This window comes from Strongylocentrotus purpuratus, unplaced genomic scaffold, assembly GCF_000002235.5.
Source record: "Strongylocentrotus purpuratus isolate Spur 01 unplaced genomic scaffold, Spur_5.0 spur5_contig_858, whole genome shotgun sequence".
Taxonomy (NCBI): Eukaryota; Metazoa; Echinodermata; class Echinoidea; order Camarodonta; family Strongylocentrotidae; genus Strongylocentrotus; species Strongylocentrotus purpuratus.
Genome location: NW_022145566.1, coordinates 2101447 through 2124420, shown reverse-complemented (window position 1 = coordinate 2124420; position 22974 = coordinate 2101447). Strand labels below are relative to the sequence as shown.

Sequence of the window (22974 nt, the reverse complement as noted above, 5' to 3'; positions counted from 1 at the left end):
AAGGGGAGAATAGTTCACATGTAACGTGACCTGCTAATTTTGACACAAATTACTTTGAATTATTTAGTACATGGTTCACAGGGTTCCAAAATGTTATTATATTAGATACTAATTCTTTTGACGTTTCTACATAATTCTATGTTGTATGTGGGGATATCCAAGCTAAAAGGGATTTCAGAATGATAGTATAGACTTCAACTTTAGATAACTAACAAATTTATATAATTGTTCTATATATTTTGTGTAATGGATCATGTTTACCCAGGAAATATGTATTTGTTCTGCTTACAGTTAAGTATTTAATCAAGTAAAAGTTCTATAGAGTTATAGAAAACACAAAACAAGCAATATTCTGCAACAGCTAAAGGCCCCCAATTGAATTTGTTTTTAAATTGTCCTCTACTGGTATTACATTAATACATTCCAGCAAATTTGATAGAGGTAATTAGTTAAATGATAGGTAAACATAATCTATTTGAGCTGGATCAGATGGAGATTAGCCTATAATCTAGGCGGAGTGCCGAGATTTTTTCTTTGCTGCTAGACTAACCTTAAGCAGAACGTCTGATACGGCGAGACTACGAACCGTGAGCCGCGCACCGCCTATAATCACTGGTCTAGCGTTAGTCGTTGTTCTTTTATTATCGACCTTGAATCCGTGGCAGTTTTTCGTACGAAAACTGGCACGGATTCAAGGTCGATAATAAAAAAAACAACGACTAAAGCTAGACCAGTGATTATAGGCGGTGAGCCGCTTCGCGACTCACGGTTCGTAGTCTCGCCGTATCAGACGTTCTGCTTAGGGTTAGTCTAGCAGCAAAGAAAAAAGCTCGGCACTCCGCCTAGATTATAGGCTAGATGGAGATATGAAACTGTAAATCCCATTAACATGAGCTGTAATAAATCCCAGGAGATTTGAAACACAAGTGGTAAAGTGGCATTTGCTTCAGTACATAATTCATAGGGATTTTAACCACTGTGTCAAAAAATGCAACAAGAATTTGATTAGCAATATCTCTATGTCGTACAAAAATGAAACTAAGTTTCACTTATCACCTATGAAATTTCAATGAGGACAACTTTGTACTTTTTAAGATGTAGCCAATCAAAATTTAAAGACACCCCGTAGTGTAAAATAAATTGACATTTTAAAATATCATTCAGATTTTTTTTAGATGAATGACAAATATAATTGGAAGGTGTTAACAAAACCTTTTTGACACACATAAACAAACCTGTGTTTGCCTGTATACACTGTAGTACAAGGCATGCTGATCTATAGTAGTGACCCACGTTAGATGGGAGATCTAGCTTGTTGAGCACTTGTTATGGGGAAGTGGCGACAGGTTGTGATGAAATCCTCACAAAGGAGGTCTTACGTAGTCGACATGAACATCCATTGCTTGTTCTCCTATCAAGTGCAAACAGGCTTCAAGAAATATTGAACTGTTGTCTAGTGACATTTCTGACCCCTATCTTTAGATCATGTAGTCTCAACTGATTAACCACTTTGTTTAACTAAAAAAAAGAAAAAGAATGAAGTTAAATGCATGTCATGAACATTTGTTTACAATTTTACATGAAACCTCTGACATCAAACTTACGCATTACAAAAACAAATACTAATTGAGCTGTAGCCCGGAAGGCTTACCGGGTTCTAACCCGCCGGGTTGAGCATTTCGGGCCGGACCAGTTCCGGGCCGAACTGTAGCCAGAATTGGATCAACTCGGTAACAAAACCCGGCAGTAAAAAAGAGTTTATAAATAGCTCATTGTTCGTTATCTACTTATCTTTTATCACGATAAAACCCTCAAAAGTAATTGTAAACAAACACAGCATGATGGCTCGATCTTTTAAATCTGTTGACCTCTCTTTGCAATAGACACTGGGTCACACTGCACGCATAGATTTTGTGTTGTGTGTTCAAGTGTGTATATGTATCTCCCTGGCACTGCCTGCAAGTGATGTGACTGATCAGCTTACTGTACTGACCAATCAGAAAGTTTCCCCCGAGTGGGCGGAGAGTGAAACCAGCATAAATTAAAGTTCAGTGATTGCTGGCACAGTAGAACAGACGATTCATAAATTATGAAGTTTGTTGACCTAGCTGATAGACAGTGAGTGGCAAGTTTACATAATGTGTATGAGAGTGTGTATGTGAAAATTTGTTATGCTTGAGGTGGAGGCTGAGCTGAGATGAAGTTAGCCTTTTGACAAGGCCTCGTGACTCTAAGCGGCTGAGATGAGTCTAGATACCCGGAGTGAACGCGCGACCGAGTGACGGAACGTCACGAGGCCTTTTGAGAAGTGGGTTTCACTGCTCCGCATGAATTATTCATAGATACATATTAGCATGCCAATACGCCTACTTTGGATTTATTGACCAATCAGAACGGCGATCTCCCAGTTGGCTTCGTTCGTGATTCGTTCCATGTAGAGGTCAGTGGTCTTAGCACGTACGTAATAGTTCATAGCATGTAGGTCCATGTTCGCACTACGTAGAGTTTACTGTGTGTGTGTGTGTGTGTGTGTGTGTGTGATGGATACTATATGCTGACGTCGTGCGAGGATACGTTCGCTGATTGGACGCTCTATTTTCTGGAGCGAATTCCAGTCGGAAACAATGGTTAACATAAGAAATCCAAATCAGATTGATAAAGGCCACTAGGATGGGCTCCTCGCTCTCGCGTTCACTTGGGTTTTCGCGATTAGTCTCGTTTTAGTCGCTCGGCGTCTATCAGACAAGTGGCCTTGTTTAAAGGCTAAGATGAAGTCGGTAGAGAGTTAAAATAAAGAGTAATTCCATCACCAAAATACTTCCTGACAAGCGGATTTAATTAGCAAACAATAATTTAGCTAATTTGTTCTCTCAAGATAATTATTGGGGTCCATCCTCTCCCCTGTCTCTAAATTGAACAATTTATTTTTAGCCCAGATTAGAAGAATAAAGGAAGAACAAAAATGATAAGTTTGTGAAATGTTGATAGTCTTTAGAGATGAGAAGGAAAACGAAGTTATCTTCATCATCATTCTTCCTTCCATCTCTACCTTTTTTCAAATCTATTTATTTATCTTCCGAATGTGTTTTAAACCTTTTCCCCCCCTCAAATCAATTTGATCTTCTTTCTTAAAAAAAAAAAAAAAGTACAGAATTATTTACGTAATGTAGTTTTTCTCATGTTTTCTTTTCTTAAGTTTCTTTCATTGAGTCTCTTGATCCCCCCAAAAATTCATTCACATCTCATATATCTCTTTCACTATCATGTCGCAGAAATTTAGAATACAAAAACAATCCCTGTCAAAGATTAATGCATGCCAGACAGCTTGGGCCCAACTGGGTGTAACATTACACCGCGGTTTCTTTGAACAGGGTTCAAAGGTTCAAAGGTTCAACATGCAGCCTTTGTCCAGCTAGCGCTATGCGCAAAATATTATGCAAATATCAGTTAAGCATGTAGCATGTGCCTTACATGTGATCATTGTTTTAATTGGCAGACAAACAGACCAATCATAGTAGAGCATCTTGTATGGGTACTCTGACAGGGAAATGAGCTATTTTTAGGATGCCTACATACATGTAGCTAGCCGTATGCTTCATCTTTTTAGGGAGTGGATTAAGGGTGATAATTTATGCAGACCTGGGACTTATGTCTGGACTCACAGACAGCATGATAAACAAAATGAAGCGATGTGCCCTCTATTCAGGACAAGGTCGGTAGATCACACAAGATGTGCTTGTAGTAGCTTTCAAATAGAATCTAGTCAATATTATTTCAGTCCAACTCTCACCGGGTTACCGGACCTTTCCGGGTCCCGTTAAGAAATTTGGAAAATTGCCGGGTCGGGCCGGGTCCGGGTTTTGGATTCCGAGCTACAGCACTAACTAGAAGAGATTGTTAGACAACCTAAGATTTGATAAAGAGGCCAGGAGGGAAGGGGTGAGCTCAACCCGATTTGTCCAGTATCAGGAATGTCAATTGTTTCATTGGTTCTGTTTTATATAGGAAATGAGTTTTCTTCCTCTCGAGGCGAACCATTAATTGGTAAGTCAGGGTCCGTGTTGCATAATGGCATTCCGATCTTGACTCTTCTCCAGAGTATTCTCTATAATTATGTAATCGTAATGTCAAGCTAACAGAGGACCTTTCCCCACTGCTAATGATAAAATGAGATAATTACTGCTATTTGAATAGATGACAAGTATCTTTAGACTGATTCCCTTATGCTGTTAAAATTTCTTAAATTGGAGTTCAAATGCATATTTTAAATATCTAAATAATCAAGAGTTTATATTGAAAAACAAAAACAAAACCTGGAAGGGTGGTCAGCAAACACACACTTTTTCAAAATTAAAAAGAACAGAAAATCATTACACCTTGATTCAAGCCCACTTCAGCTCTTCGCAAGTTGTCAAAGGCAAAGGGGGCTACATGATAGAGCCTATTTTCATATTTAATTCATCAAAATCTGACAAATTCCATATTTATTGTACATATACCGCCAAACTAATTGAAAATGAGGTTGTTCAAACAAACCTACCTTAATCTAATATCTCAAACATTTAAGCTTCAGAGCTCTTATTTCTGTTGATAGTATTACCGTAAATCTCTGTGTATAAGGCGCACCCCTATTCTGGGGGCAAAAAAAACACAACAAAACTTGTCACAAATAAAAGTAACAATATCGTTTATAGAAGAATGTGTAAGATCATTAAGGTAAATTAAAAACAGTAGAGTAGCTAGGATAGAACCTTGTGGTACGCCGTTTGCAATAGAAGAAAATTTTGAGGAATTACTATTATAAATTTCATATTGAGATCTATTAGAAAGATTACTTTCAAACCAAGATGACAGACAAATTTGAGTGTTGTTCTAGTTTCCAAGTGGTGAGTCAACACACCGATTACTGAGCTGGGAGACATTGCCAGGCATAGCGCCAGGTGGAGGGGCATAAATCGAAACTAAAAAAAACCCCGTACCTGTGTATAAGACGCAACCCTGACTTTCAATTTTTTTTGGCGGCAAAAAAGTGTGTCTTATACATAGAGGTTTACGGTATGTAAATATCAGTGTTGTGGTTCTTCCCATCAAGTTGATCTCTGAATAAGCTTGAAATGACTAGTCCATGTACATGTGTGTTCCCAGAATCCCAGGTCACTTTCTCCTAAGATTATCATGAACAAATAGGCCTAAATTTCCACACATGTGGTATTGGCAAATCTTGAGTGTGGAGTTGTTAGTAAAAATATTTGTCCGTACACAGGAAATCACTTTCAAAATGGATCTTTTAGTGTACATTTTGAGGCTGAGAGGAAGGTAATTATTACAGCATGCATATGGAGTGCCTAAACGCATTTATCTACATGTACATGTAGTTCAAATACATTTATATGCAGGGTTATAGGGATCACCTCCCAGCTCTGGCCTGGCCCATGACTATTGACTAGTAGACCTGGAAAGACAGACTGTACTCCAGTGAGGCATAACCTTTGACTTCTTTTTTGGTTACCATGGAAACTAGGTGAGATGAGCGAGCCACCTGTTCAGTCACATGGCAAATTTCAAAGAGGAGATTGGGAAATTACATTCAAAATCATTCTTGTGTTCTTACTTTTACTGTGTAAGACTATTTATGTATGGATGTGTGTGAAAAAAGTATGCTTTACAAAAAGTCAGATTTACATGTATGTGTTTTATTCCGATGAAAGTTCTGTAGCAATATGAAATAGATTTGGAATAGTATTAATCATTTTTTTGTTATCAAGCAACAACATTAAGTTGAACAGAATTGAAAAATCAACAACATCATAAAAACAAACCATAGCGAAACAACAAACAAAAGCAAAAATAGAATATAGTTGTGAATACTGTGAGGGTGGCTGTCAATGGGTGTTTTCGGAATAAAATGCTCCAAGGTTGTATAGTATTACTGTAGTCCCATATGTAGGGATTGCTGTAGCAATATTGTAAAAGTTAAAATGGAAATCGACTTCTGAAGGCAATGTAATAAAACTGGCACTTGATCTCAGCCATTGCCGCGGTTGACCGCCTGTTTTAAGCTACATCTTAAGAAATGAAAATGGTAGAATGGCATATTGAATTTGAAATTAACATTGACTGATTCATGCTTGTATGAAAACACCATTGAAACAAATGTGCAGATGGTTGTGGGATCAATAGCAATTACTACTGTGTGAAAGGTGGGACTAGGGATGACGAGGTCATAATCACTGCCACACAGCTACGGATGTGGGTTAACTTAATAACACAGATATAGAGAGGGGGAGAGAGAGAGAAAGAGAGAAAGAGAGAGAGAGAGCCACACACATACACATGAAGGGCCATGAACCTTGTGGTCGTGAGTGTTCTTGAATAAGCATGATACTTCAACCCTTCAAGGCCTAGTAGAATGCTTTGCTATCCAAACTCCTGTCACATTATGGTCAAATGACATGGACAACAGTTGAGTCCTGAGTAAATATTTATACAGGTATATGCTCGCCTAGAACACCCAGTATATATTGACCAATATTGAGAATACGTGATCTGTGCAGTGTTCAGCCATGAGGAAATCAGCTCTGGCCCATTTTTGACTCGGCAATAAAATACATGTAGTTACTAATGAAATCTATCAATGGGTTGAATAATTACACTATGAAAACTGGATTAAATAAAATAAATAATGAACTAACTTTTTCTTTAAAGGTACTATGTCCCATTTGCAGCCGACATCAAATTCTGTAGAACTTTGCAGGAATTATGAATAAGTCACATATGTCCTTTCTGTGATTTAACCGTTAGTAGTGTCCTAGTATTCAAATTATGCAAGGAAACCCGTTTACTTTCTAGACTTTCTAGACACTGTCAGACACTTTTGAGTGACTGGCTGACTTTTTTTCTCTTAGGTAATAACATTCTAAAAATGAGCTGTAAAGTGCGAAGGGTACATGAGAATTTTTCTACATCAATAATTCAATTCTTGTAATGGCCATAATAAACTGATTGAATCTTTGCGCAGCACAAAATGTACAAACATTCAGTACAAGGGTCTGAAAATGGTTCTGAGAGAAGTTCTAAAATAGTATTATCTTTCAAATGCCGTTGGAATTTAACCTTTTCATTTTTTTGGCATGCAAATGGGACATAGTACCTTTAAACTGTTCCTTTTTCGTGTACAAAGGTTTCAAAGTGAAAAATCAATTTTTTACACCATTTCATAAAACCGTGAAATCTCCTACTGGTACGAAACCTGGCAGCCAGCTGGCCCAATCACATTCAGTTCACAAGATAAAAACAGCTTCACTTGCATGTCAATGTTGTAAAAATTATCACACAATCTGAAAACATTAAGAATCAAAACTATACAGCAATTAAAGTAATCAAATATTCTTAAAACAAACAAATTATTTGTATTTGTAGTATAATCATATTGAGTTGCCAGGGTCGTTTGCTTATTGATTTTCTCTTTCCATAATAATAACACCTGTATACATGTGTAGGTGTGTTAGGAAGCCAATGAAGCAATGCTAAATTTATGTCACGCGGTTAATGAATATCACACGGTTAATGTACACAATGAACATGGTGCAAATATCGGCCAATATGCCCCTATTGAAAATAAGCCAGGCATACGTTTTGATTTGCTATAATTTCCCAAGCTTTTGTGTTCTTCATAGAATCCTATATAAGAGAGAATTTTTAGGGCTTAGATCTGCACAATGTATTTCATTTCATGGGCATTGCTCTGGTTTAACAGCAGAGGATCATCTCCAAAGGCGGAAGTGAAGTGAAGCAATGTATTTCAAAACCCATTAAAAAGAAGAAACTGTTATTAAAGTTGACAGTGAAAATAGAAAATAAACTGATGCTTGAGCAATATAGCTGTGCAACAATCTGAAAATAAATAGTTCTGGTAATAACAAAAATTTAAAAAAGAATTATTAAAAGATTGAGACAGACTCTTGAGTGCAGACGAGGTGAAATGACATGGAGGTGATTGGCATCATTGAGATGAAAACTTTGCTTACATGTTGTTTTCTTCCATACCATTTTAATAAAAGTCTTTAACGGTTTTGCTTACAATAAGAGTAATCGTAGGTTAAACTTTTTTGACTAAAAACCGAAGTCTAACATCATTTCGGTTACAAGCCCTATGGAAGGCTATGATCCAAACAAGACCTTTACAATGTGAACAGGGGCAATGTCCATTTAATATCAGCTAAATGAACTGATACTACTAACTTAAGTTCTTTGACCCCTAGGTATATTTACATTCTACAAGGCATGACAATTCTTTTGAGGAGTACATGACTAAGAAACTTGAAGCTGAGTGGGTGCCTGCACATGTGTACATGTACATTGTATGTACATGAACACTTGTGCTGCTTTGTGTCAAAATCAAAACAATGATGAAAATGATCAAAACAGATGCCATATACATGTAATTGGAAATCGTTTAAATGCTCAAGGCTGGTAAGTTTCCTGACCTTGTAATTCACAGGCAATTGTCATCGGAGATCACAATATATTTATAATAAAAAATCACCCACTGTGTTTAAAAAGATACTGGTACTTTTTTTGGCAGGCCTATCTGTTTTCATGATAACATCTGTTATACAATATTTCTGATATTTTCCAGCTTAATCTAGAGTTATCTCAATCTTCAAGAAATTGATGAGAATTTTCTTTTCCATGGATTGATTCCTAAACTGATTTTGCACATACAGTACTGTACATGTACAAATGCTTAATTGATCAATCTGATCTTCAAAGGCCTATTCAAAATGACTGTTTTGTTTTTAGTCGGACTCAAAGGGATTATGTAGGAGTGTATTTGGTTCATGGCCTAGATACATTTTCAGGGCACACAGCACAGGAGTTGCACCACCTCTAAAATTGTGTACCCTTAAATCACAATATGGACATCTGAGATCATGTGACTCTTATTTACTCCAAGCGGCCTTTTAGGAACACATCAGCCTGCAACTCTTACACAGGTACTCACTCTGATGGATGAATAAATGCATATTACATGCACACGTCAAAACACCTTGTGGGTTGTTATTCATGCAGTGCTTGTTGTAATTCAGTACGACCATGCATTGCTGCGGCGCACTGAAGGAAACCCCCGCTTCGTGCTTTGTCCCACGTTCGGCCATGCAGCTCAGCAGTTCTTGAGTGCGAAAATGGTGCACTTGGCTTTGTGCCCAAAATTCATGCTTAGAATTATCTGGTGAGCTAGCTGTGCTTGCATGAAGAGAGTGAACTTGTCCTCTTCATTCTCCCCTGATTCACAGAGGCGCTGTTATATGATATTTACTGATTGCTGCCAAAATAGCTTATATCAGTAGATAGAGTTTTATCATGGCTTCTACCACAGGCCTTGTTTATTTTGAGTTATTTATAATGTTAGCAATCTATAAATTATGAAATGGCATGGCATTGAGTTATTGAACTCGTTCTTTTTCAGTAAGGATAGGAAAAATATACAAGCCAATTCTCTACATGTTAAATGTGGAAGAAATTCTGATGATGTCGAAGTGGAAAACATTTATTCATACGAGTCAACAAAACCCTCTTTTCTTCTCTAATATGTTTATGGACTAAATAGGTAAATGAGCAAATGGCTAAAAACCAAGGAACTGAAAGTTAACAAAACAACACAACACAAAAATAAACAAAAGAGGAGTTTGGTTTTCTGGTTCTAGTGTGCTTTGTTTGCAAAGTTCGTCATGGCGATTCTTTATTGATTGCACGGGGCTAACTGTATTCGTGGAAATGAATGGTAAACCTAGGAAGCACCCTGAAAAGCTCTTCCTTCGTACAAAATAGTTGACATACCAATCCATTTTTATCCCTCTGTGGTTGAGAGAAGAAAGAAAACAGGCCTGGTATCAATGGAGTTGGGGAAATCAAAGCCAAGTTGAGGTTGCAATCTCCTATGCATATGCTTGCTCAAAGTCCTGTTTTGTGTGGGCAGCAGCTTGGCTCCATGCCAATGCAAATCACAAAAATTGACCTCTGCAAACTAGTATTAGGCTTGAATGTCCAGCAGGTTTCTGCCCGCTTGTGTGGGTGTATCATCATCTTAAAGAGACTTGGTAAACAGGTGTTTGGTGTTCGAAAATTATCTTTCTAGACCTTTTCGCTTCTGAACTCCCGGTAAACTTATTTGATGCTTGATAATTGCGTTCCAATGAAAACTTTGTTATGGTATTCACTCTCCTTCAAATCCGACACATGGTCAAAGGCATGGGACTAATATTGCTAAAATATGAAAGAAGACCTCTCAATCATATGCCAGTTTCATAGACATGATTGCGAGGAAAAGCAAGATAAATACATGTGCATGTATATATCTACATATAGACACAGCCTTTAGTTTACAGAAAAAGGTATACTTGTATTGCAGGCTGTTTTCACCGTACAAACACCATAAGAGGCATCACAGATTTTTGTTTTCATGTGAAAATCACTGGGGATCATCAGCACTATAAATGATTTGTTGATCTTTACGATTATAGAACAATCTTTAAACCTCAGATTGATTCTCAACAGTTCACTGCACAAATATGAGATGAAAATCACTGGTGGTGTTCCAACAAGGAATATATAGAATTAGAATTCAAGATATAATGATTAACCATAAAGGTATGACCAAGTGGATGTTTCTATTGCTACATTTTAATATGTATTTAAAGATGCAATTACATTTAATCTCATTTGTTTAGTGTAAGCTTTTACAGCTTGTTACGGGAGCTACTTAAGGACATTATTTTCATTTTTTCAAGAGCTTTAATCACTCTGAGCTCCTGTTAGCAGAACCTTCATTTCTAATTCATGAGATGCAGATGGTTTTAGAAATATTGAGTGTTTGTGGTGACACAAATACGGAAGTACCATGTCATCAACTGTATAGTTCTTGAAAACCCATTTGTAAATGATGAATGATTTTTCATAGAAATAGGGCTATATACCGGGGATAAAGCAATCTATCATGTTCATTTTAAATCTTCTTCTTCATTATGTTTGCTTCATGATCCGACGGGTGTCGAGGTTTGATAATAGCTTGCAGGTACTTAGCTGTTTTAATACCAACAGGGTCGTCACAAGTACATTAGTTCAGATGCCTTTAAAGTGTACCAATCTCTAACATATTTTATTATGTATGTTACTAGTTCCATGTCGTACTACTACTATACATTCAAAATATTTGCTTCAAATATTTTAAATGTAAAGAGAGTTTTCAATTTCAAATACATTTTCAGTTAACATACATTTACACATGTAGAAGCAAAGCAACATGTACATATGTATGTCAACTGAGAGTGTATTTAAAATTGAAAACTCTCTGTACAGAGGTAATATTTGAAGCAAATATTTTTAATGTAGTAGTTCAACATGGAACTAGTAACATACATAATAAGATATGTGTCAGAAATTGGTGCACTTTAAAGGCATCTGAACTAATTCAATCATATACATTATATCAACAGAAAGCGTATTTAAGCCATAGATTACAATGATATCAATTATATGCTATTTTAGTGTCTGTCAGAGGAGTAACGGCTCTTTGAAAACTTCAATCTAAACTTCTAAAGCTTTGCAAATCCGAATTTGTCAACCTAAAAACTAGCCATTAACTTGATGACATCATCTTAGTTACACATGTAGTACGGATAGTCACAATGACTTTTTATTAATTAAGCATGGCTCATCGCCTCAGCTAAAAAAGGTGAGTTGATCGAGTGCATGTGTTATGTTGTCACTTTAAATGCAGCAAATTTGACGCCTGTTGACCTGCAATTTAGAGAACTGTGGAATATAAGGTTTTAATTTGCTTTTGTGCAATACAGAAAGGGAAATTATTTTTGTATTCCTTTATATTTGTATTCTACATTCATTCAGCTTTCCATTGATATAAAGTTCAAACCCCTTCAAAAGAATATATTATGTTTACAAAAAAAGAAAGATGCTTGAATCATCAAATGTTGATACTTTGTATGATCATATAAAATGATACCATCTTTTAAAATTTAATTTAAAGAACTTATTTTGTTATTTTCTATTTTCATGATCCTTAATCCAATTATTTTAAGTACTACACTGGTGGCATTATGACAAATGTTCTACATATAAACAATAAAGATTTCAAGAAGTTTTATTTTCCTATAAAACTGTAGCTAATTTTAATATTACCATTTTACCAATACCATTACATAAAAGAAGTTTAGTAATACCAAGCGGTAATTTAAAATATATGACCAAAATGAGAATATGGTAGGCGATAGCATGTGTTGGTCACAATGGCTCTTGAAATACTTGACCTTTGTAAGTTGAACATGTTTGCTACCTTGCTACTCTCTAGAACTTGGTCATCATTTTGGAGGCCCCTGTAGAGCCATGACACTTGTCATAGATATCCCTTACCCGATTTTTCAAAGTTTTAAATCTTGCTTGGTTCCTGTACATGTATACTTGTGGGTAAGTGGAGTAATTCAGAATTGAAAAGATGGATGCAGTATTCATGAAAAAATCAATAGGATAAACCCATAAAATAAAAAAAAATAAAAAAATACTCCTACACAAATGCATAAATAAGATTGTTGTAAAGTGGATTGATTTTATGAAAAATTATCATATTGATTTTTGGCAAATTCGGGGCTCCTAACACTTTACAGGGGCTTTAAAGGTAGTGTATCCCTTTTGCAGCCATCATCAAATTCTGTAGAACTTTGCAGGAATTATGAATATGTCATGTATGTCCTATCTGTGAAATTAACATTTTAGCAGTGTCATAGCACCTAGTATTCAAATTATGCAAGGAACCTGTTCTGGGTTTACAGTGGATACATTGGAGACATTTTATTGTCCAAAGAATTAGTCCAAATGAGAGTCAAGAAAGATGGAAATTTATAAAAATATGAGCGAGGGAGATAATGAGACTGACCTACTGTAGAGAACATTAGGGGCCAGCGGAACATGACGATTCTCCTGTAAAATGGAAGCTAAGTTGTACATGTATGTTACTCACGTACCCAGTTAAGATTTGGAATCTACATACATTTCTACATCAGTCATAAAAATAAAACTGGGGGTGTCCCAGATATAATAAATTCTCAGAAGGGACATGATTTATCAAAGTGGAAATTGAAGCCCTGGAGCAGTCTAAATATAATCATAAGAATCCACTTAGAATGATAATGACTTGCAGTTTTACCATTACAATATGTCAGATACAGTTAACAATTACATGTAAATATAATACTAAATTTATATTGAACTTCCATGTGCAATTAAATTCAATACTAAAATATTTTGAATACTGTATTTCAAAAGTTCTAGATCTGAAACAGTTTCTGGTTTTATGGTAGCCTGCGATTGAAAGAGGATTCACACCATTGACATTTGATGAATCAGTCTTCATTAGAATAATTCATACTTGTATGCAGGTTAAGTTTTAGGGCCTTATTATGGCGGCTCAGCTACAGCTGGGTATTAATATACTTTGTATTACGTGCAGTAGAGTATTCAAAGAAATGGAACTATTATTAACATAAATAAGTTACTGTGTATATTATATATACATATATATATATATTCAAATGTCATTTACCTGTTCTACCCACAATCAAATATTGAAGCCTAAAGCTTTTTTTGAAGGAAGCAGAGTTTATGTGCCACATGATGTTGTAATATGATGTTGTAACTTTTTTAAATATTTTATGTGCACATGATGTCGTAACTTAGTATATCAAAATTATCAATCCTTAAAATGATGCTAAATGCCATCGTAAGAAACGGATAAAAACAGATAAATATGAGCAAAACCCTACAACTGCTTCTCTGCTTGGTTAAAAGGAAGAAAAAGTTGATATTCATCTTGCAAAGGCAGAGAGTGATATGGGATGTGATGTGCCCACAATGAGGGTATTGAGCCATGTAAGAGTCATCCAATTCTTATTCTATTTATCTTATCCTTCCCCGCACAAGGATTAGGATTTTCTTTATTCCCAATCAGTCCTAATTTCTATGCCAGCAATAGCCAGGAAGAATTATCGATACACCATTTCTACCACATCAATAAGGGCGTTTGTTTCCCTTCAAAATATTCTCATTGTATTTGGAACTTTCCAGAAAAGAGCACTTGTTTGAATCTATATGTACATGTAATTACCTCCTTCTGAGCCAATGGGATGTTACTGTGGTGAAAGGCATCTTTTTAATTGGTCTCAGTCTCTCGGAACTAAAGGATTAAAAGCAAAACAAAACAAAACAAAACAAAACCAGCGTTTGTTTGATTCTTATTATTTCCACCTAAAGTTACCATCAATGGTAAGTTTTGTGCAAAGGGGCCCTGGAGACCACAATAATATAGCAGAGTAACCCTGTAAGTTGGGGCTGTGATCGGATCGGAATATCGGAGCGACGCCCTCGCACCTTTGATCGGTATCGGATCGGAAGATCGACAAAAAAAATCAGCTGATTTTTTTTTTTTTATGACGTAAATTTTCAAGTTTTTGGCTATCAAATGCTCAAAAGAAATTCATGGCTGTGATTATTTTGTCATTTGGAGTTGTTGTAGACCATGTTTGTTGACATTTAGTGCCTTTTCATGCCTTTGAAATTAATAATATTGGTCTAAGAGTAGAGGCAAAACATCTTGGATTATAATGTAGGTATGCATTATAATCCAAGATGGCGGCCCGCATGTTTTGCCTCTTCTCTTCGACCAATATCATTAATTTCAAAGTCATGAAAAGGCACTAAATATCAACAAACATGGTCTACAACAACTCCAAATGACAAAATAATCCCAGCCATGATTTTTTTTGAGCATTTGATAGCCAAAAACTTGAAAATTTTCGGCATAAAAAAAAAAAGCCAAAAAAAAAAGCGATCAGAAATTATTCTCCGATCACCCCTGATCGGATCTGTATTGGCGTCCGATCCGATGATCGTTTAGAGGGTTATAGCAAAGCACAGGTTCGTAAGAGATTGTGTAATATATGCAAGGGTACATAAAGCTATTATTCGATTGTAGCAAGGAAGGGCCAAGTGATCACTGTTTTTATTTTTGTTTAAATTGTTTCTTGACCCCCCCCCATCCCCTATTAGACATGATGGACACAAACATTTACCAGAAGCCAAACTGTCAAGTTTACCTTTGCATTGGTATTATGTCAAGTATCTATAAAAAATGGCAAACCATCCTTATGTAGCTTCATGAGGCCTGTCTTCATCAGCTCGAGTTTGCCAAATAACCTGCTATTTTCAGACTCTGGATATTATCCCGAAGTTCAAAATTGCGTCTTCACCAGACCGATACGATACACTCATCACAAACTAGCTCGGACAGGCGCAAATTAGCCTGCTATTTCCCAAATAGCGGGATATTTTTAAACGACCATTATTTCTGGGGATACTTTCTTGACCAAATATCCCACTAATTGCAACTGCGGGCTGATGAAGATGTAAATCAGCTGGCTAATTTACGATCGGGATAGTTAAAATAGCGGGTTATTTGGCAAACTTGAGCTGATGAAGAAAGACCGACAGACTGCTGCTTTGGTTGGCAAACACATCATGCACCCATGGTTGGAGGAGAGTCCATCCTGAGCATAGGGTGTGACTGAGCTAGGGTAGAGAGTTTAGAGGAAGGTTCTTTCTAGGGGTGAAGAGTCATAGAACTGTGTGGTCGCCTCCAGATATCCCCCTTGATAACCTTGTAAGTCTGAAAATGAGTTAGTCCAGGAAGAAAGGAAGTTAGGGTATACCCGAGGGAGTCTGGATAGTAACTGGGTGTCACAGAAACAAAATGAACTCTGATATATTACAATTTGTGCCAAGAAGTACGCAAGTATAGAGCAAGTATATAGGGAGAAGCACTTGCATTTTACTTATAGCTTCACTAAAGTGTTGGGAGCACCAAAAAATTGATGGCAAAATTTTACTTAAATTGTATCATAATGTGAAAAAGGATTTTATTCAAGACACATTTCTGCAAGTATTTTTAAAACAAATGTTTTTGAAGTTGAATATTGATAAATACAAAATTTAGGTTTTCTGCATACAACAGATAACCAAAGTTATGTATTCTTTTATCAATATATGTCTTCAAACATATTTTTTGGGGGAAATCTTTGCAGAAGCGTGTCTTAAATGACGTCCTCTTTCACATTATGATCCAAGTTAAGTGAAATTTTGCCATCAAAGTTGGGGCTCCCAACACTACAGGGACTTTAAAGGTAGTGGATCCCTTTTGCAGCCAACATCAAATTCTGTAGAAATTTGCAGGAATTATATCAGTCACGTTTGTCCTATCTGTGAAATTTAAACGTTAGCAGTGTCCTAGCACCTAGTATTCAAATTATGCAAGGACACCTGTTCACTTTCTAGACTTTACTGTCAGACACTATTGAGTGACTGACTGACTGACTTCTTTTTTTCTTTGGTAATGACATACATAAAATGAGCTGTAATGTTTACATGAGCATTTGTCTATATCAATAACCCATTTCTTGTAATGGCCAATATGTTGCTGATTGAATCTTTGTGCAACACAAAACGTACAACCATTTGGTTCAAGGGTCTGAAAATCAGACTATTCAATTAAACGAGCACGCTCGCTAAATACGATTGGATAACTAACGGTTGTTATTTTCGCACAAAAAATATTTTCAAGCCCTTCTGTATTGAGGGAAGTTCTAAATTAGTATCATCTTTCAAATGCCATTGGAATTTAGCCCGTTCATTTTGTTGGCCTGCAAATGGGACATATCATAGTACCTTTTAGATGAAAAAGCTGTTCCAACACCTTTTTTTCTATGACCTGCTAATTGCCGAAATTTCTTCTTTCTTTGAGGTTCTAAAATGTTTGAAAAGGATTTTGCACTTCATTCCCTATCATATAATTGTATTTCTTAATACCAGTCAAGCTTGGTTAATTGATGGAAAGTCCTTTCTGCTTTGTGTAGTTCTCACACAGATAAAGGAGTTAAAAATAGAGTGTGACACAAGGGGTAATGATTTATTGATCCCCCCTCCCCCCCCCCCCCCCACCTACCCATTCCTGTTCAACTCTTTTTCCAGATCTTAAGTTCAGTGGAGTAAATCCACCTATTGATGGCCTCAGGGAAAGAGCAGTTTAGATGATGTAAGAACATCGCAATCCTACTTTTTGTTGAGTTGAATGGATGAAAGGTCTAGAATTGCTTAACAGGCTCATATAAATAGAGGGAAGAGAGTTGTGATAATGATGTCACAATTCAGGACTTTCCAACTTCCTGCCTTTTATTGTAAGGTGGGACGTGTAGGTTAACAAAATAAAGCCACACCAATGTGTGTGTGTGGATCTATCAGTGGTGGAGTTCATAATCAAGTTGAACAAAGCCCCATGGCCATGGCAAGATAAACCAAACAGCATCAGAAGTGACCTACTAACCCCAAACTTGTGGCATTTGCCCATTTGTGCCATCAGGGTTTGACCTATTTGATGATTTCCAAGAAGCCTCATAAGTTGACCATAAAATCTTGCTTCCCCGCTGTAGATGGCAATGACCATTTCAGGCCATTCATTGTAGCGCTTACCCTCCCTCCTGCTTTGCCCACACACACAGCTTTGCCATTTAGCATCCATTGAGTGAGCCAATTCTGGTTTGTAGCAAACACAAAAACGTTTTGCAACTCTATCTCATTTTGATCATAGTTTACCCTGAATGGGCCCCCATTGTGTTTGCATCTAGGCTTATTCTAAATGACCTTTGATGCTACACACAGGCTTTACTCTACTAGGAGCCGAGCTAAGCTGATGCACTTGGCACTGACCTTCCGCAATGGTCAGCGTGTGCGTAGTGCATTTGTTTGTGTGTACCGTATGCATGTGGTCTGTGTTTGGTGTTGTGTAGGAAGCATCCAGTGCTAATAGCACCTGGTGAAAATAGTTCCGTCTGGATGACCTCATCACCCGTTTACAAATACTACGAAACAGTTTGTAACTACAACTTGCATGTACATTCCTTGCAACAGGTTAATCGTAAATGTAGGCCTACCATTGTCAATGAATATACTGAAGGGATGAGGGGCCTCTTTTCATGTCGGTAAAAAAAATGGACGATGATAGCTGTAGAATCAATACATGTTGTGAAGCAACGTTGCTTTTTATACTGGCATGGGTCTTCCTCCATCCAACAAGGAAAATACAGATGACTCTCCATCTCTCTGTCTGCCTCTCTCTCTCTCCCTCTCTCTCTCTCTTCCTCCCTCTCTCTCTCTCTTCCTCTCTCTCTCTCTCTTCCTCCCTCTCTCTTTCTCTCTCCCTCCCTCTCTCTCATCTTGTGGGTTAATGCTTAGGGTCAGGTTCATGGTATAGCTGAAATGGTAGACATGTGTGATGTGAGTGGCATTGGCCCCTTGTCTCTCTGGCTGTGTGCCCTTGGGAATCCCACAATCCACCTGACCTTTCAGACCCCCCTTTGTACAGCTCAACTCAGATAATTTACATCCATAACTCTCTTCTCAAATAGAACTCTTCCACCAGTTCTGCTTCCTATGTTTTCTTTCTCAAACCTGCTTTTATTTAACGGTGCACCTATTTCAAAATCGTGAAGAACATTTAAGTACATTACAGATTTTTATTATAGTGAGTGAGTAAGTACATTAGGCCAAGTAAAAAAACAAAACATGTTTAGCATCCTGATTTCTTGAAAAATAGGAAGGAGGAGGCCCCCCCTCCCTTTTTTCTTTTCAAAATGGCCGCTCAAAATGGTCGTTCGGTACATTTTCCCTGACAGTCGGGCAAATTTATTTTTCAAGATGGCCACCGACATTTAAAAAAATAAAAATTTTAAATAAAAAATAGATCCATTTTAGCAGTGTTTTTCATGGTTTTTTTCTTTAAAAAAAAAAAATAAAAAAAAAATAAAACAAATTAAATAAAATAGGAGGTGGGTGGGGACGCTAAATATGTATATTTTTTTTAATGGCCTCATAGATTTTTATCAGATAATATTTGTCATGATGATTGGAAAATTACATTAATTGCTATACAAAAAATAAGTACCGGTATGTTAAGCAGGAAGGAAAGAAAACAGAAGACTGCTTTTAACTTGCATGAATCGTTTGTCCAAAGCCAAATAAATTATAGCAGGCATAAACTATTTCAAGAAATACATTATATTTTTTATTCATATAATTAACGTTGACTCTTATTAAAAAATGGCATGTAATCAGTGTACAATTTACAAGTTACCTTCAATCGAACCATAGCAGATGATGTTGTATTCCAGGAAAAAAAAAGCATTGTAAAGTTTTCCAGTACCAGCATTACAGTAATAATTGATAAGATTGTCTTTTTTTGTAAATATATTAATATATAATCATATTCAGATGGTATTATTATATACCATAGGTAACTCTGTGACAGTTTCGTGACAATGGGTTTTCACTTGATTTTGAGGGCCCTTTTGAGACAAGGGATAAACTTAGAGTTTCTATCAAGGCTACATCTACATGTATAGTCCAGGCATAATTTGATATGACCTCCCACTAATTGCAACAGAAAATGTCTCAACTGTTTTGTGCTCTTGGAGGTGTCCATTATAACATACCAAAAGTCTTAAGGAATCCGGGTGGGGGAAAGTGCCATGGCGGCCATTTTTTCAAAATGGCCGCCATGTATAACTACTGTTGTACAATTCTGGGGATTACTTTTTAACAGCACCTCATTTTACCATGTATAAGGTGTCATATGAAAGACAATTTAATTTCCTACAAGACGATACCTCATTCAATAGGTTTTGAGATGATTTGCTTATCAATTTTGAGCCAAAAGTGTGATTTTTTACCATTTTTTCCAAAAATGTGAATTGCGCAAAAATACATATTTCTCCATATTTATTTGATTATTATGCAAACCAACTTGAAACCTGCTGAAAAACTGTTCAGCATCCTGGTTGATATCATATCCAAATTTCAAGTGTATTACTCTTCAAACTAAAAAGTTATAGCGCTCTAAAGTTGAAACTTTGTTATGAGCCAAAATGGCAAATTTGGTTGCTAAGGGCTATCTTCTCCTTAGCAACGGTAACATATTGGCGTGAGAAATAGAATATATCACGAGAAATTGCTATCACCAAGCAGATGACTACTTTTATAGGAAGTATGATGTCCAACGATGCATTTTCATCCTATTTTAATTATAAATATGGCTTAGTTCCCGTTGCTATGGTAATAATATGCCTAGCAACCGATATAAAACACATATTTTTGTTGTTAATCTAATATTTCCCATATCTCTGCTTCTAAATAACATAGTGTTTTGATTTTAAGTGATAAACATACATTTCCAGGGACAAGGAATCAAATTAATTAAATTTTAATGAGCTTAACCTAGCCAAAAAGCCGAAACGGCAGCCATTTTCCAAAATGGCCGCCATAAACCTGATATTTCGCAATATCTCCGCTTCTAAATGACTTAGGGCTTTGATTTTCAGTGCTAAATATACATTTTCTGGGCCCAGAAATCCTTTGAAACACATTTCAATGAGCTAAACCTGATCAAAAAGCATTATTCTGAGGATGTGTCAACTATATACCATGGCATGCCGTATGCCTGATGGACAACGTATATGTATAGGTCATAATTATTCAAGGACAATATCTTGGAATCCTGTGACGAAAGGAAGGATGCCTGGGCAGGATCGAACAGTCAAAGCCCGTGTCCTCCATGTGCATGACCTTCATGCTGCAGATGCAGTGTACCACCAGGTCTGCAGTGTTAACTAATGCTGTGATGTTTCATGGAACAGACATACCTGATTTCAGTTCGGAGTTTGTCCAGTATGCTGCAGACAATGTAGACCACAACATCCGTACCCTTGATGGTAACAACACATTCCATGGCATGGGGATGATTGCTGCCATAACCCCAGCCAGCAAGACCAGCAGACCTACCCTCAGGGCGCAGGTCACCTCCATCGATATCTCCACGGTGGGACGAATTGCTATCCATTACCACAAAGAAGAGAGCCGCGGTACGACAACACTGGCATACCAGAAGGTGGTCAACATGAAGGCAAAGCACCCAACAGCAGAACTTGATCTCCTGTGGAAGACATCCGTTATGTTCACCTCACCAAGACCGGCATGGTCTGGACTGATGCAGCTTGTGCATCATGGTGACCACCCCGGGAAATCATCGGTGATGTTTCTCCCAATGATCAACATGAATCCCAGCGATGTCACTTGCATCTATTCCACACTGAAGTATGTGTGTGAGCATTCTTGTCCCCATGGTGTTACGCCCGTCATCACCTTTGACCAACCACTATGGTAGCTAGCCCTCATGATCATCGAGACTGAGCTCACAGGAAGTGTTTTGAATGACATGCTTTTGCGCCTGGGAGGCTTTCACACAGAAATGAGTTTCTTGGGAAGCAATCTATGCAGATAATGCGGTGGTACACAGGATGTCAAGCAAGGCTATTGCAAGAGCAATACAGGGACATCTACTTGTTGATGCAGCACTGAACGCCTTGATTTTGTCAAACGCACTTGGTGTGCCACTCCCTAAACCATCTGCAGATTCACATGAAGTGGAGGAGACCAATGAGGCAACAGTGTCACCAGATGATGAGCCTACGACAAACGGAACTGGAAACACTGATCTTGATGAAAGTGCTGCCCTCTACAAGAATCTGATGGAAGGTTCTGTGTCTGCAGAGGAGTTCTGTCAAGCTGATGTTTTAACCAGAATCAAGAAGCTCCTCCAGGCCCAAACCGAATCCTTGAAGTCCTCTAGGACCGCCACACTTTGGCTACAGTACATGGAGATGGTTGACATACTACGGAAGTTTATTAGAGCAGAGCGCATTGGCAACGGGGCGTTGCACCTTGAAGCTGTGTCAGAAATGTTGCCCTACCTGGCAGCCTCTGAGCACAACCTCTACATCAAATCAATCCGCCTCTATGTGCAGCAAATGAGCAAGCTCAAGGATGAACATCCAGATGTGTACCAACGATTCGAAGAAGGGTTCAATGTTGTCAGAAGAAGTGATCGCCTATGGGCTGGTCTGTCCGTAGATCTCACCATCGAACAGGTCCTAATGAGGAGTATGAAGGCCAGCAGTGGCCTGACGAGAGGGCGAGGCATGACAGAGCAACAGTGTCTCATATGGCTGCTCTCCATGCCTGCCTGTGCTGAAGTCAACAATGCTATGCAACAGCTCACAGGTGTCAACTATTACACTGGTAAACAAAACAAGGACATGACAAATGCTAGACAAGCAAGTGACATAAAAGACACACATGAAGGTATCAGCTGTCTGAAAGAGAGAACACCCTTCAGCTCAGATCCGGGCTTGCGCAGCATTTCGACAGGGGTACATGCAACCAGCAAAGTCAATGTGGATTCAGCAAAAACTGTTGGAACAGCAATCCTGACCAACATGGATGGACAAATTGCTGCTGACTACACATTCAAGAGGAAGGATCAGGCCATCACCTTGGCTTTGAAATCGGCAGTAAAGATTGATGATGAGGCAGTACAAGTGGATCCTTAGCTGCTTTTCCAGCGACTGACAATTGCTGCAAAAGCTACAGAGGCTCTAGAGTCTGTGTTCAAATATGAGCTGTGCAGTTACCCACCAGATCTGTTTGATTCCACACTGCTGCTCCGACAGCCACAGAAGCCAGTGCTAGCAGATTCTATCTGGACACTTCTGACAAAGGATGCACCAGGAATCACAGGCCAAGTCCACTACGTGTTGGATGGTGGGGCACTAGTTCAGCGCATTCCATGGGCACGTGGCTCAATAAACAAATGTATCTGCACGCAATACACAGAGTATATCCCAAAGAAGTATGGACAGGCAACAGTCGTGTTTGATGGATATGATGGTACATCAACAAAGGGCACAGCTCACCAAAGACATGCAAGAGGGAATGCTGGATTAACGGTGACATTTGATGAAGATA

General features: G+C 37.7%; 1 protein-coding gene across 1 annotated transcript in view; it reads left to right on the top strand.

Moving 5' to 3' along the window:
- The window catches only part of LOC763790 (protogenin B), an 83604-nt gene that overhangs the window by 12195 nt on the left and 48435 nt on the right, over window positions 1-22974 (top strand). The gene's annotated exons all lie outside the window — the stretch shown is intronic.